At 42.7% G+C, this 14072-nt stretch overlaps 1 long non-coding RNA gene across 2 annotated transcripts in view; it reads left to right on the top strand.

The window, feature by feature from the left end:
- Positions 1-14072, top strand: part of LOC141098533 (uncharacterized) — a 54649-nt gene that overhangs the window by 24866 nt on the left and 15711 nt on the right. Inside the window, exons 3-4 of one of the 2 annotated variants that reach the window (XR_012234279.1) lie at positions 8773-8863; positions 11839-12574. This is a non-coding gene — a long non-coding RNA (uncharacterized lncRNA). Of the gene's footprint in view, positions 1-8772; positions 8864-11838; positions 12575-14072 lie in introns of those variants that run through there. The other variant, XR_012234278.1, reaches the window with a different exon arrangement.

Here is a 14072-nt window from a genome sequence, read left to right as displayed (position 1 = left end):
TAGAAAGATAGATGTAGAAATAGATAGATAGTAGATAATGGATAGAAAGTAGATAATGGATAGATATAGATAGAAAGATTCATAGAGATAGATAAAGATAGATAGAGATAGATATAAAGATAGATATAGAAAGAAATATAGATAGATAGATAGATAGATAGATAGATCGATAGGTAGATAGATATAGAGATAGATAGATATATAGATAGAGATAGATAATAGATAGAGATATACAGATAGATAGATATATAGATAGAGATAGATAATAGATAGAGATATACAGATATAATAATAATAATAATAATAATATAGACATATATAGATAGATATAGAGATAAATATATATAGATAGATGGCTATAAATAAAAATAGATATAGAGATATATATAGAGATAGATAGATAGATAGATAGATAGATATAGAGACAGATAGATATAGAAAGATAGATAGATATAGAGATAGATATAGAGATAATAGCTAGATATAGAGATATGTATAGAGATAGATAGATATAGAGTTAGAAAGATAGATAGATAGAGATAGCTAGATAGATAGATGGATAGATAGATATAGATAATAGAGATAATAGATAGATATAATAGATAGATATAGAGATAGATATAGAGATAGATGGATAGATCAATAGATAGATAGATAAAGAGAGAGAGATAGAGATAGAGATAGATAATGAGATATAGAGATAGATATAGAGATATAGTGTTAGATAGAAAGATAGATATAGAGATAGATAGAGATAGATATGGATATAGAGATAACAGATATAGAGATAGATAGATAGATAGATAGATATAGAGATAGATAGATATAGAGATAATATATAGATAGATAGATAGATATAGAGATAATATATAGATAGCTATAGAGAGAGAGATATAGAGATAGATATAGAGAGAAACAGATATAGATATAGAGATAGATATAGAGATAGATAGGTAGATAGATATAGAGATAATAGATAGATATAGAGATAGATAGATATAGATATAAAGATAGAGACAGAGAGAGCGGTAGATAGAGAGATAGATACAGAGATCGATAAATAGATAGAGAGATAGATATAGATAATAGAGATAGATAGATAAAGATAGATAATAAATATAGAGATAACAGATAGATATAGAGATAGAGTAAGATAGAAAGATATAGAGATAGGTAGCTATAGATAATAGAGATAGCTAGATAGATAGACATAATAGATAGATATAGATATAGATAGATATAGAGATAGATAGAAAGATAGATATAGAGATAGATGTAGAGATAGAAAGATAGATATAGAGATAGAGTGATAGATAGATAGATAGAGATAGATATATATAATAGATAGAGATAAATAGATAGATAGATAAAGATAGATAGATATAGAGATAGATAGAGATATATAGATAGATAGCTATAGAGATAGATATAGAGAGAAATAGATATAGATATAGAGATAGATATAGAGATAGATAGAGATAGATATATAGATATAGATATAAAGATAGATATAGAGATAGATATAGAGATAGAGCGATAGATAGCGAGAGATATAGATATAGAGATAGATAGAGATAGATATATAGATATAGATATAAAGATAGATATAGAGATAGATATAGAGATAGAGCGATAGATAGCGAGAGATATAGATATAGAGATAGATAGATACAGAGAAAAGATATAGAGATAGATAACGGATAGATAAATAGATAGATAGGTATAGAGATAGATAGATATAGATATTAGATAGAGATATATATAGATAAAGATAGATAGATATAGATGGTAGCTAGATAGATAATAAATATAGAGATAATAGATATAGAGATAGATAGAGTAAGATAGATAGATATAGAGATAGATAGATAGACATAATAGATAGATATAGAGATATATATAGAAAGATATAGAGATAGATAGATATAGAGATAGATGTAGAGATAGAAAGATAGATATAAAGATAGAGCGATAGATAGAGATAGATATAGAAATAGATAGAGATAGATAATAGATAGAGATTGATATAGAGATAGATAGATAGATAGATAGATAGATAGATATAAGAGAGAGATATAGAGATAGATAGAGAGAGACAGATAGAGAGAGACAGATAGAGAGAGCGAGAGAGATATAAAAAAAACAAACAAAACACAATACTCACCTCTCCTCCTCGCTCCCACGCTGATCCCGGCTTCAGTGTCAGGAGCTGCCCCCTCTGCCAGACACACAGCGGGTGCGCGATGTAGTGACGTCATCGCGCACTGGCTGTGAGCCAGGAGCAGAGAGGGCTGAGGGCGGCGCCGGCCCTGATGCAGAGCAGCTTACTGGGCTGGGGGCGGGGCCTCTGGGGGGTGGAGACCTGAAATGATATTCACTGCTTCGCAGTGAATATTCATTTCTCTTTAGCAGCGGGGACAGGGGCTCCTGCCTCCTGACACCCGCTGCTGCTCCGCTGGCAGGGGCCCCATAGCAGCTGCATGGTGTGCAACACACCACTGGCTGGGGGCCCCTGGAGCAGCGGGGGCCCTAGGCAACTGCTGGCCCTGTATGCCAGCAGGTGCCAGGGCCCACCAGATGCCAGGGCCCACCGGAGAATCCACCGGTTCTCCGGTGGGCCAGTCCGACGCTGGGACTAATTAACCCCTTCACGTCCAGTGACACAGCGTATACGTCATGAAAGTCGGTGCCAATCCGACCAATGACGCATATGCTGTGTCATGAGTTTAAAGCCCCCCTGCGGGTCGGGTGACCGGGGTCACTAAAAGGTCACCCGACCCGCAGATATAGCGGGCTTTGTACTTCACCACAGGGGTTGTGGCTTTGCCCCCAAGTGGCTACGATCGCTCTGATTGGCTGTTAAAAGTGAAACAGACAATCAGAGCGATAGTAATATTTCATCAATGAAAATTGATGAAATATTACAATCCAGCCATGGCCGATGCTGCAGTAGCATCGGACATGGCCGGAAAAAGTTACCTGACCCCCCCACACACTGGCTGGTGGGGGGCGATCGGCCCCCGCCACTGAATGACAGCGGCGATGTGCCGCTGCTGTCATCATCTGCCCCCCGCCTTCCTTGTGCTCCCCCCTGCTGTCCGATGACCCCCCTCCTAACCCCCGGTGCTTACCGAGTGCCGCTGTCGCTCCCGGTGTCCCGCGCTCCCGGATCATGGGCGCCGCCATCTTGGAAAATGGGCGCAAGCGCACTGCGCCTGCCCGAATCTGCCGGCTGCAGATTCAATTCATTCATTTTGATCACTCTCACAGTGATCAAAAGGAAATAAAAAGAAATAAACCCCCCCTGTATCACCCCCATAGGTAGGCACTTAAGATAAAATAAAGAAAATATTTTTATTTTTATTTTTCCGTTAGGGCTAGGGTTAGGGCTACGGTTAGGGTTACGGTTGGAATTAGGGTTAGGGTGGAATTATGGTTAGGGTTGGAATTAGGGTTTGGGTGGAATTAAGGTTTGGGTGGAATTAGGGTTAGGGTTAGAATTAGAGTTAGGGTTGGAATTAGGGCTAAGATTAGGGTTAGACTTGTGGTTAGGGTTATAGTTAGGGTTGGGATTAGGGTTAGGGGTGTGTTGGAGTTAGGGTTGTGGTTAGGGGTGTGTTGAGGTTAGGGATGGAGTTAGAATTGAGGGGTTTCCACTGTTTAGGCACATCAGGGGGTCTCCAAACGAGACATGGTGCCACCATTGATTCCAGCCAATTTTGCGTTCAAAAAGTCAAACGGTGCTCCCTCCCTTCCAAGCCCCGACGTGTGCCCAAACAGTGGTTTACCCCAATATATGGGGTATCAGCGTACTCAGGACAAACTGCACAACAACTTTGGGGGTCTAAGTTCTCCTGTTACCCTTGGGAAAATAAAAAATTGGGGGCTAAAATATTATTTTTGCGGGAAAAAAAATGTTTTTTTTATTTTCACGTCTCTGCGTTATAAACTTCTGTGAAGCACTTGGGGGTTGAAAGTGCTCACCAGACTTCTAGATAAGTTCCTTGGAAGGTCTAGTTTCCAAAATGGGGTCACCTGTGGGGGGTTTCTACTGTTTAGGCACATCAGGGGCTCTGCAAACATAACGACGACCGCAGACCATTCCATCAAAGTCAGCATTTCAAAATGTCACTACTTCCATTCCGAGCCCTGACGTGTGCCCAAACAATGGTTCCCCCCCACATATGGGGTACCAGTGTACTCAGGACAAATTGGACAACAACTTTTGGGGTCCAATTTCTCCTGTTACCCTTGTGGAAAAAAACAATTGTGGGCTAAAAATCATTTTTTGGAGGAAAAAATTATTTTTTTATTTTCACGGCTCTGCGTTATAAACTTCTGTGAAGCACTTGGGCGTTCAAGGTGCTCACCACACATCTAGATATGTTCCTTGGGGGGTCTAGTTTCCAAAATGGTGTCACTTGTGGGGGGTTTCCACAGTTTAAGTACTTCAGGGGCTCTGCAAATGTAACATGACGCCCGCAGACCATTCCATCAAAGTCAGCATTTCAAAGTGTCACTACTTCCCTTCCGAGCCGCGACGTGTGCCCAAACAGTGGTCCCCCCCCACATATGGGGTACCAGTGTACTCAGGACAAACTGGACAACAACTTTAGCTGTCCAATTTGTCCTGTTACCCTTGTGAAAATAAAAAATTGCGGACTAAAAAATAATTTTGTGAGGAAAAAATATTTTTTATTTCCACCACTCTGCTTTATAAACTTCTGTGAAGCACCTGGGGCTTCAAAGTGCTCACTATGCATCTAGATAAGTTCCTTAGGGGGTCTAGTTTCCAAAATGGGGTAATTTGTGGGGGCGATCCAAAGTTTAGGCACATATAGTTGTGGCCAAAAGTATTGACATCCCTGCAATTCTGTCAGATAATACTCAGTTTCTTCCTGAAAATGATTGCAAACACAAATTCGTTGGTATTATTATCTTCATTTAATTTGTCTTAAATGAAAAAACACAAAAGAGAATGAAGCAAAAAGCAAACAATTGATCATTTCGCACAAAACTCGAAAAATGAGCCAAACAAAAGTATTGGCACCCTCAGCCTAATACTTGCTTGCACAAACTTTAGCCAAAATAACTGCGACTAACCGCTTCCGGTAGCCATCAATGAGTTTCTTACAATGCTCTGCTGGAATTTTAGACCATTCTTCTTTGGCAAACTGCTCCAGGTCCCTGATATTTGAAGGGTGCCTTCTCCAAACTGCCATTTTTAGATCTCTCCACTGGTGTTCTATGGGATTCAAGTCTGGACTCATTGCTGGCCACCTTAGAAGTCTCCAGTGCTTTCTCTCAAACCATTTTCTAGTGCTTTTTGAAGTGTGTTTTGGGTCATTGTCCTGCTGGAAGACCCATGACCTCTGAGGGAGACACAGTTTTCTCACACTGGGCCATACATTATGCTGCAAAGTTTGATGGTAGTCTTCAGACTTCATAATGCCATGCACACGGTCAAGCAGTCCAGTGCCAGAGGCAGCAAAGTAACCCCAAAACATCAGGGAACCTCCGCCATGTTTGACTGTAGGGACCGTGTTCTTTTCTTTGGATGCCTCTTTTTTAATCCTGTAAACTCTATGTTGATACATTTGCCCACAAAGCTCTACTTTTGTCTCATCTGACCAGAGAACATTCTTCCAAAATGTTTTAGGCTTTTTAAGGTAAGTTTTGGCAAACTCCAGCCTGGCTTTTTTATGTCTCGGGGTAAGAAGTGGGGTCTTCCTGGGTCTCCTACCATACAGTCCCTTTTCATTCAGACGCCGACGGATAGTACTGTGAAGGGTTAATACTAAAATCAGAGCTGAAGTTTCGTTTTATCCATTCTCTGAAGGTTTAGTTTCTTCATTTTTGTTGCTGTAAGATAAATTTTTATAATTGGCATGGGCTGTCATGAAACCAGACTGTTCCCATCTGTACAAGATAAGGGAGGCAGGAGTGTAAAACTTTGAAGAATATGCCATTATACTACTCTCTATTTGGATACGGACATATATGTAGTTTCCGGTTTCCTTGCAATATTATTGGCTTATAAAGTGAAATGATGCTATGGGTACTTGAGAACCTTGCATAATTAAGCAAAAGATTATAAAAGATGTGACTAAAATAAAGGGGCTTAGTGATCTGCCTCGATCCTCCCGTACAGAGACCCCAGTCTGCGTGTGGTCATTTGAGTTGCTAGCAACACTGGAATAATTTGGACATCACTGGCTCGACCGTGAAGGGTTAATTTAGCCCTCCCAAAATAGCTACCTCGACAGTACGGGTTGGCACTGTTGTACCCTCGGACTGCAGGGCAGCTTGAACTTGTTTGGATGTTAGTCGAGGTTCTTTATCCAACATCCGCACAATCTTGCGTTGAAATCTCTTGTCAATTTTTCTTTTCCGTCCACATCTAGGGAGGTTAGCCACAGTGCCATGGGCTTTACACTTCTTGATGACACTGCACACGGTAGACACAGGAACATTCAGGTCTTTGGAGATGGACTTGTAGCCTTGAGATTGCTCATGCTTCCTCACAATTTGGTTTCTCAAGTCCTCAGACAGTTCTTTGGTCTTCTTTCTTTTCTCCATGCTCAATGTGGTACACACAAGGACACAGGACAGAGGTTGAGTCAACTTTAATCCATGTCAACTGGCTGCAAGTGTGATTTAGTTATTGCCAACACCTGTTAGGTGCCACAGGTAAGTTACAGGTGCTGTTAATTACACAAATTAGAGAAGCATCACATGATTTTTCGAACAGTGCCAATACTTTTATCCACCCTCTTTTTTATGTTTGGTGTGGAATTATATCCAATTTGGCTTTAGGACAATTCTTTTTGTGTTTTTTCATTTAAGACAAATTAAATGAAGATAATAATACCAAAGAATTTGTGTTTGCAATCATTTTCAGGAAGAAACTGAGTATTATCTGACAGAATTGCAGGGGTGTCAATACTTTTGGCCACAACTGTAAGGACTCTCCAAACACGACATGGTGTCCGCTAACGATTGGAGCAAATTTTCCTTTCAAAAAGTCAAATGGTGCTCTTTCCCTTCTGAGCCCTGCTGTGCGCCCAAACAGTGGTCCCCCCCCACATATGAGGTACCAGCGTACTCAGGACAAACTGGACAACAACTTTTGTGGTCCAATTTATCATGTTAGCCATGTGAAAATAAAAAATAGCGTGCTAAAAAATCATTTTTGAGGAAAAAAAAATGATTTTTTTATTTTCACTGCTCTGCGTTATAAACTTTTGTGAAGAACTTGGAGGTTCAAAGTGCTCACTACACATCTAGATAAGTTCCTTAAGGGGTCTAGTTTCCAAAATGGTGTCACCTGTGGGGGATTTACACTGTTTAGGCACACAGAGTCTCTCCAAATGCGACATGGTGTCCGATAACGATTGGAGCTAATTCCCAAAAAGTCAAATGGTGCTCCTTCCCTTCCGGACCCTGCTGTGCGCCCAAACAGTGGTTTATGACCACATACGAGGTATCGGTGTACTCAGGAGAAATTGCCCCACAAATATTAGGATCCATTTTATCCTGTTGCCCATGTGAAAATGAAAAAATTGAGGCTAAAAGAAAATTTTTGTGAAAAAAAAAGTACTTTTTTTTACAGATCAATTTGTGAAGCACCTCGGGCTTCAAAGTGATCACTATGCATCTAGATAAGTTCCTTGGGGGGTCTAGTTTCCAAAATTGGGTCACTTGTGGGAGAGCTCCAATGTTGAGGCACACAGGGACTCTCCAAACGCGACATGGCAACTGCTAAATATTCCAGCATATTTTCCATTCAAAAAGTCAAATGGCGCTCCTTCCCGTCCGAGCCCTGCCGTGCACCCAAACAGTGGTTTATGACCACATATGAGGTATCGGTGTACTCAGGAGAAATTGCCCAACAAATTTTAGGATCCATTTTATCCTGATGCCCATGTGAAAATGAAAAAATTGATGATGAAAGAAAATTTTTGTTGGAAAAATTAAAATGTCCATTTTTTCCTTCCACGTTGCTTTAGTTCCTGTGAAGCACCTGAAGGGTTAATAATCTTCTTGAATGTAGTTTTGAGCACCTTGAGGGGTGTAGTTTTTAGAATGGCGTCACTTTTGGGTATTTTCTGCCATATAGACCCCTCAAAGTGACTTCAAATGTGATGTGGTCCCTAAAAAAAATGGTTTTGTATATTTTGTTGTAAAAATGAGAAATCGCTGGTCAACTTTTATCCCTTATAACTTCCAAACAAAAAAAGAGTTTTGTTTCCAAAATTGTGCTGATGTAAAGTAGACATATGGGAAATGTTGTTTAGTAACTATTTTGTGTCACATAACTCTCTGGTTTAACAGAATAAAAATTCAAAATTTGAAAATTGCAAAATGTTCAAAATTTTCACCAAATTTCTGATTTTTTCACAAATAAACGCAAAAATTATCGACCTAAATTTACCGCTAACATGAAGCCAAATATGTCACGAAAAAACAATCTCAGAATCGCTAGGACACTGGTCAGAATTGCAAAAAATGGCCTGGTCATTAAGGTCAAAATAGGCTTGGTCATGAAGGGGTTAATGTATATATTTATTAGGAGGGGAAATTGCTATTTATTGTTGGTGGGGGCGCAGTGGTGAATTATAATTTATATTTGGAATGGTGGATTGCATAATAACTAATTATATATTAATGCTGGGTGCACGTCTGTATTTAGATGTGTAGTGTAGAAGAAAGGGAAAAGTGGGGAATGTGCTCTGGAAGCGGTGCTCTAGGTAACTGTGTTATTTTACGCAGAGACGAGTCCTGACTGAAAAAAATGATGGCGGTCTGTGCTGGATGAAAAAAGAAAAGCAAAGATGAGGGACTTCAGCTAGAGACGTCACTGGTGAGTCAGTGTGTTATCTGTACACTGACACTATATACTATAATCTGTTCACTGTACACTATATACAGAGCGTCTTTGTATAATGTCACTGGTAATCACTGTATTACCTGTACACTGACACTATATATAGACCTCCTATGTATACTGTCACTGGAGATCTCTGTATTACCTGTACACTGGCACTATATACAGAGCTCCTGTGTATAATGTCACCGGTGATCACTGTATTACCTGTACACTATACACTATATACAGAGCTCCTGTGTATAATATCGCTGATGATCCCTGTGTTACATGTACACTGACACTATATACAGAGCTCCTGTGTACAATGTCTCCAGTGATCACTGTGTTACCTGTGAACTGACTCGATATACAAAGCTCCTGTGTATAATGTCACTGGTGATCGCTGTATTACCTGTACACTATACACTATATACAGAGCTCCTGTGTATAATGGCATTGGTGATCGCTGTATTAACTGTACACTATACACTATATCCAGAGCTCCTGTGTATAATGGCATTAGTGTTGTGTTTTTTTTATTAATGATTAGTATTGTAGTATTCGGTCACAATGTGGTGGTAGTATGTGATCTGGTTATGGTTATGATGTGGCCATATTTCTCCCTGTATGTGGTATTATTTGGTGACTATGTAATGGTAATATGTGGTCTGGTCATGGTGTGGAGGTATTTGTTCCTTGTATATGGTATTATACGGTAACTATATCAGTTATGGTACCATATCTAAGCAGTAACCTTGGTTCTGGTACAGTATCAATGTAGTAATCTAGATTCTGGTACAATATGTATGCCGTAAGCTTGGTTCTGCTTCCGTACTTTGTAGTAGACATAGTAAGCTCCGTTCTGCTCCCATATCTCTGTAGTAAGCTCTGTTCTGCTCCCATATCTCTGTAGTAAGCTCCGTTCTGTTCCCATATCTCTGTAGTAAGCTCAGTTCTTTTCCTATATCTCTGTAGTAAGCTCCAGTCAGTTTCCATATCTACGTAGCAATCTAGGCTCCGGTCTTGTGTCTATGTAGTCAGCTTGCTTCTGTTACATTATCTAAGTAGGCAGCAAGCTTGGTTCTGCTCCCATATATATGCAGCAAGCTCTGTTCTGTTCTCATATCTATGTACCAGCCTGTTTTTAAAGCCTGTTATCTCTGCTGCTTTAATGCAGCAGCCAGAGATAAGCAGGGCAAAAGCACCGCAACTGGAGGGCCACTGCCTTGTGATTGCCCCCCAGGCTGAAAAGTGCCAGCAAGCCCCTGGGTTCAGGTCTGGAGATTGGGCTGGCCATGACAGGGATTTGATGTGGTGGTCCTTCATCCACACATTGATTGACCTAGCTGTGTGGCATGGCACATTGTCCTGCTGGAAAAACCAGTCCTCAGAGTTGGGGAACATTGCCTGAGCAGAAGGAATCAACTGTTTTTCCAGGATAACCTTGTATGCGGCTTGATTCATAAATCCTTCGCAAAGAATAACCTGCCCAATTCCAGCCTTGCTAAAGTATCCCCAGATCATCACCGATCCTCCACCAAATTTTACAGTGGGTGCAAGACACTGCGGCTTGTACGCCTCTCCAGGTCTCCATCTAACCATTAGATGGCCAGGTGTTGGGCAAAGCTGAAAATTAGACTCATCAGAGAAGATTACCGTATTTTTCGGACTATAAGACGCACCGGACCATAAGACGCACCGGACCATAAGACGCACCCCTATTTTCAGAAGGAAAATAGGGAAAAAAATAATAATGTGTCAAATGGGGGTCCGTCTTACAGTCCGAATTCAGCTTACCTGGGAAGGGATCCGGCACAGGTGGAGAAGTAGTCACAGGGGTCATTCAGTGGTCCAGGCTTGTGCGGTGGTGGCGGCTCTGTGCTGGGGCAGCTGCGCTGGGGCTGGGGTGGGTGGGCTGTGCTGGGGCAGCTGTGCTGGGGAAGGGGCAGCTGTGCTGGGGCAGGGGCAGCTGTGCTGGGGCAGGGGCAGCTGTGGCAGGGGCAGCTGTGCTGGGGCAGGGGCAGCTGTGCTGGGGCAGGTGGGCTGGGGCAGGGGCAGCTGTGCTGGGGCATGGGCAGCTGTGCTGGGGCAGGGGCAGCTGTGCTGGGGCAGCTGTGCTGGGGCAGGGGCAGCTGTGCTGGGGCAGGTGGGCTCTGCGGTGGTGGCAGCGGGCGGCGCTCTGCGGTGCGGTGGTGGCAGCGGGCTGTGCTCCGGTGCAGGGGAGGCAGCTCCGCCGACGTTTCTTCGCAGCCCGGAGGCCCCCGCACACCCCTTGCTGGGCGCCGCCATGTTACGGTGGCCTCCGGGATCATGGACGCCGGCAAGATGGCCGCCGGTCCGGGGACGGCGCATGCGCAGCTTCAGATCTCGTCGTGAGATCTCGGGGGACGAGATCTCGTTGCCGAGATTTGAATCTCGTCCCCCGAGATCTTGGCACGAGATCTGAAGCTGCGCATGCTCCGTCCCCGGACCGGCGGCCATCTTGCCGGCGTCCATGCTCCCGGAGGCCACCGCAACATGGTGGCGCCCAGCAAGGGGTGTGCGGGGGCCTCCGGGCTGCGAAGAAACGCCGGCGGAGCCGCCGCCCCTGCACCGGAGCACAGCCCGCTGCCACCACCGCATCGCAGAGCGCCGCCCGCTGCCACCACCGCACCGCAGAGCCTCGCCCGCTGCCTCCAGCGCACCAGGTACCATGCATTGCGACCATAAGACGCAACCCCCCACTTTCCCCCAAAATTTTGGGGAAAAAAGTGCGTCTTATGGTCCGAAAAATACGGTACCTTACTCCAGTCCTCTATGGTCCAATCTTTATGGTCTTTGGCAAACTTCAGCCTGGCTCTCCTTTGCTTCTCATTGATGAAAGGCTTTTTTCTAGCTTTACATGTCTTGAGCCCTGCCTCTAGGAGCCTGTTATGAACTGTGCTTGCCGTGCACTTCACCCCAGCTGACATTTGCCTTTCCTTTTGTAGGTCACTTGATGTCATCCTGCGGTTGCCAAGTGACATTCGAATAAGATGACGGTCATCCCGGTCAGTGGAGAGTCATTTTTATCCTCTGCCGGTCTGTAGCTTTGTTGTCCCCAATGTCTGCTGCTTGACCTCGTTGTAATGGACTGCTGTCTTAGAAATTTTAAGGATGGAGGCAACATGATGCTCATTGTATCCCTCTGCTAGTAAAGCGAGAATTGAACCCTTCTTTTCCTCACTCAACACTTTTCAACTCCTTTGGCATGGATAAAAGTTATTTTTTCATTCCTATTACTTTTGGGATATTACTAGCACTTGTTTTCCATCCAACTTGTCCTATTGCAAAAGGATTGTGAACACCACAGCTGTGGTTTTTATACTTTCCTTCATTAAATAAGATTTGGTTCAGGTGATCAACTAATCAGAAGCACATTAAATAGAATGAGGTGTGCTCTGGTTGGAATTCACCTGACAGTGGAATGGAATGGCTGTCAGACGTGGAGAGAAGCTGATTTTTATAAAACTGTGCAGTGGTCTCTTAATTTCTACCAGAGCTGTATATATATATGGTCTTCTTCTGTCCTTGTATATTGACAATTTTGATGAGGTGTCCAATAACTCTTTGGGTGGATATTGTGTATTCAGGTCGCCTCTGTAAAAATGTATTAAACTTTAAAAAAAAAAATATTTTCATGATAATATATACTGTAACATGTTTGGGGGTTGACTGACTGCACTGTATACACTGATTTTCGGTTAATCCTTGAATATAGAATTTTTATTGTGTATTGAGGCATTTTTGTGTCCTTTCCTTAAATTCTATATACAATATCCATCCTGATATAATCTGCAAGTACTTATATCTATATACAAGTATGAATGTCTATATATTCAATATAACCAGTAGTATCTGCTATAATATTTTTCTCTTTTTCCTTCGTGGTTGATCCATTGCATTGTACATTTTAACTAGGATTTATCTAACCAATTATTAACTGTATATGGTGATTTAGCAGTATCTTTCCCCGTCTGTAATTGTATACGATATGATGTATTGTTGCTTCCTATATAAATTTCTATAATGTTTGGATATAATCATCTGATGGCTGATTGGCAGCCGTGTGCTTTGTTAATTTCTGCATTTATATCATTTTGTATTATTATATTAACTTTTTGAGGTATTGTGAATTCTGATGGCTGCTTGACAGCCCTTATATATATTTATGCACTAGTTTGCTGCTGATATGTATATTCTTTTTTATTTGTATGTACCCCGGTTTTGCCAGTACTTTATATGGTTCTCCATCTGTTGCACAATAGTGCGCATGCACCTCCTTGCTGCCGCCGTCCCCTATCGGCTTCTGGGTGTTGCGAACTCCCTTGCTCGCATTTCTGAGTCGAAGTTCCCTCTGCTCCCTCTGGTGGTTACTGAGAGTAGTGGAGCTGGCCAGGTGGATGGAAGTTCTCCACCTGACGACAATAATTGGGAACCTGGGATTACTGGCTGGGAGCATATAATGGAGCTGGCTGCTCTTGAAGGTTGCTGGTGATTTTTCCTCCTTGTGCATTTGGAGTTCTTTTTTCCCCTGCCTGATCTGCATGTTCAGTTAAATGATTCTTTTGCTAATTCTTTGCATCTAATCTGGTTGTGCCTTTTTTTTGGGCCCCACCGTTTGCTCAGTCTGTTTTCTGCCTGTGTTTGTGTCTCATCTTGTCTCATCGACACTATATGTTTGGGGGCTGTCTATTCCTTTGGGGATCTGCTCCGGGGCAGTTTAGATTTCACCTTTCTGTGTTTAGGCTTAGTTAGTTCTCCGGCTGTGACGAAGCATCTAGGGCAGGAGTCCCCAGCGACCTGTCCGCGGCCCAGGACCGGGCCGTTGGGTTTCTTTTGCCGGTCCGCGGAGCTGCCGCAGACCAGCAGTAAATACTGACAGTGTGCTCTGCGGCTGTTCATTATCACCGGGGGCCGGGGCGAGTCGCGCGTACAGGCGGCAGTGTGCTCTGCGGCGGCTGTTCATTATTGCCGGGGCGAGTCGCGCGTACAGGCGGGGGAACACGCTGACATTGTTATGTGTCAGCGGCAGCGCTGTCTGTGGGCAGGGAACAAGCCCTCTGCTTTCCCGCCCATGGCCATAGTAACCCTGCAGCCATGGCCCGACTGAAGCAGCAGGGAATGAAGAGCGGAAGAGAGGTATTTTTTTTGTATATATGTATATGTGTGTGTGTTTATGTAT

The sequence above is a fragment of the Dendrobates tinctorius genome, unplaced genomic scaffold (genome assembly GCF_039654945.1).
Source record: "Dendrobates tinctorius isolate UK_male_01 unplaced genomic scaffold, ASM3965494v1 ptg000093l, whole genome shotgun sequence".
Taxonomy (NCBI): domain Eukaryota; kingdom Metazoa; phylum Chordata; class Amphibia; order Anura; family Dendrobatidae; genus Dendrobates; species Dendrobates tinctorius.
The sequence above is the reverse complement of the archived record's forward strand: the minus strand, read 5'-3'. Positions and strand labels throughout refer to the sequence as shown.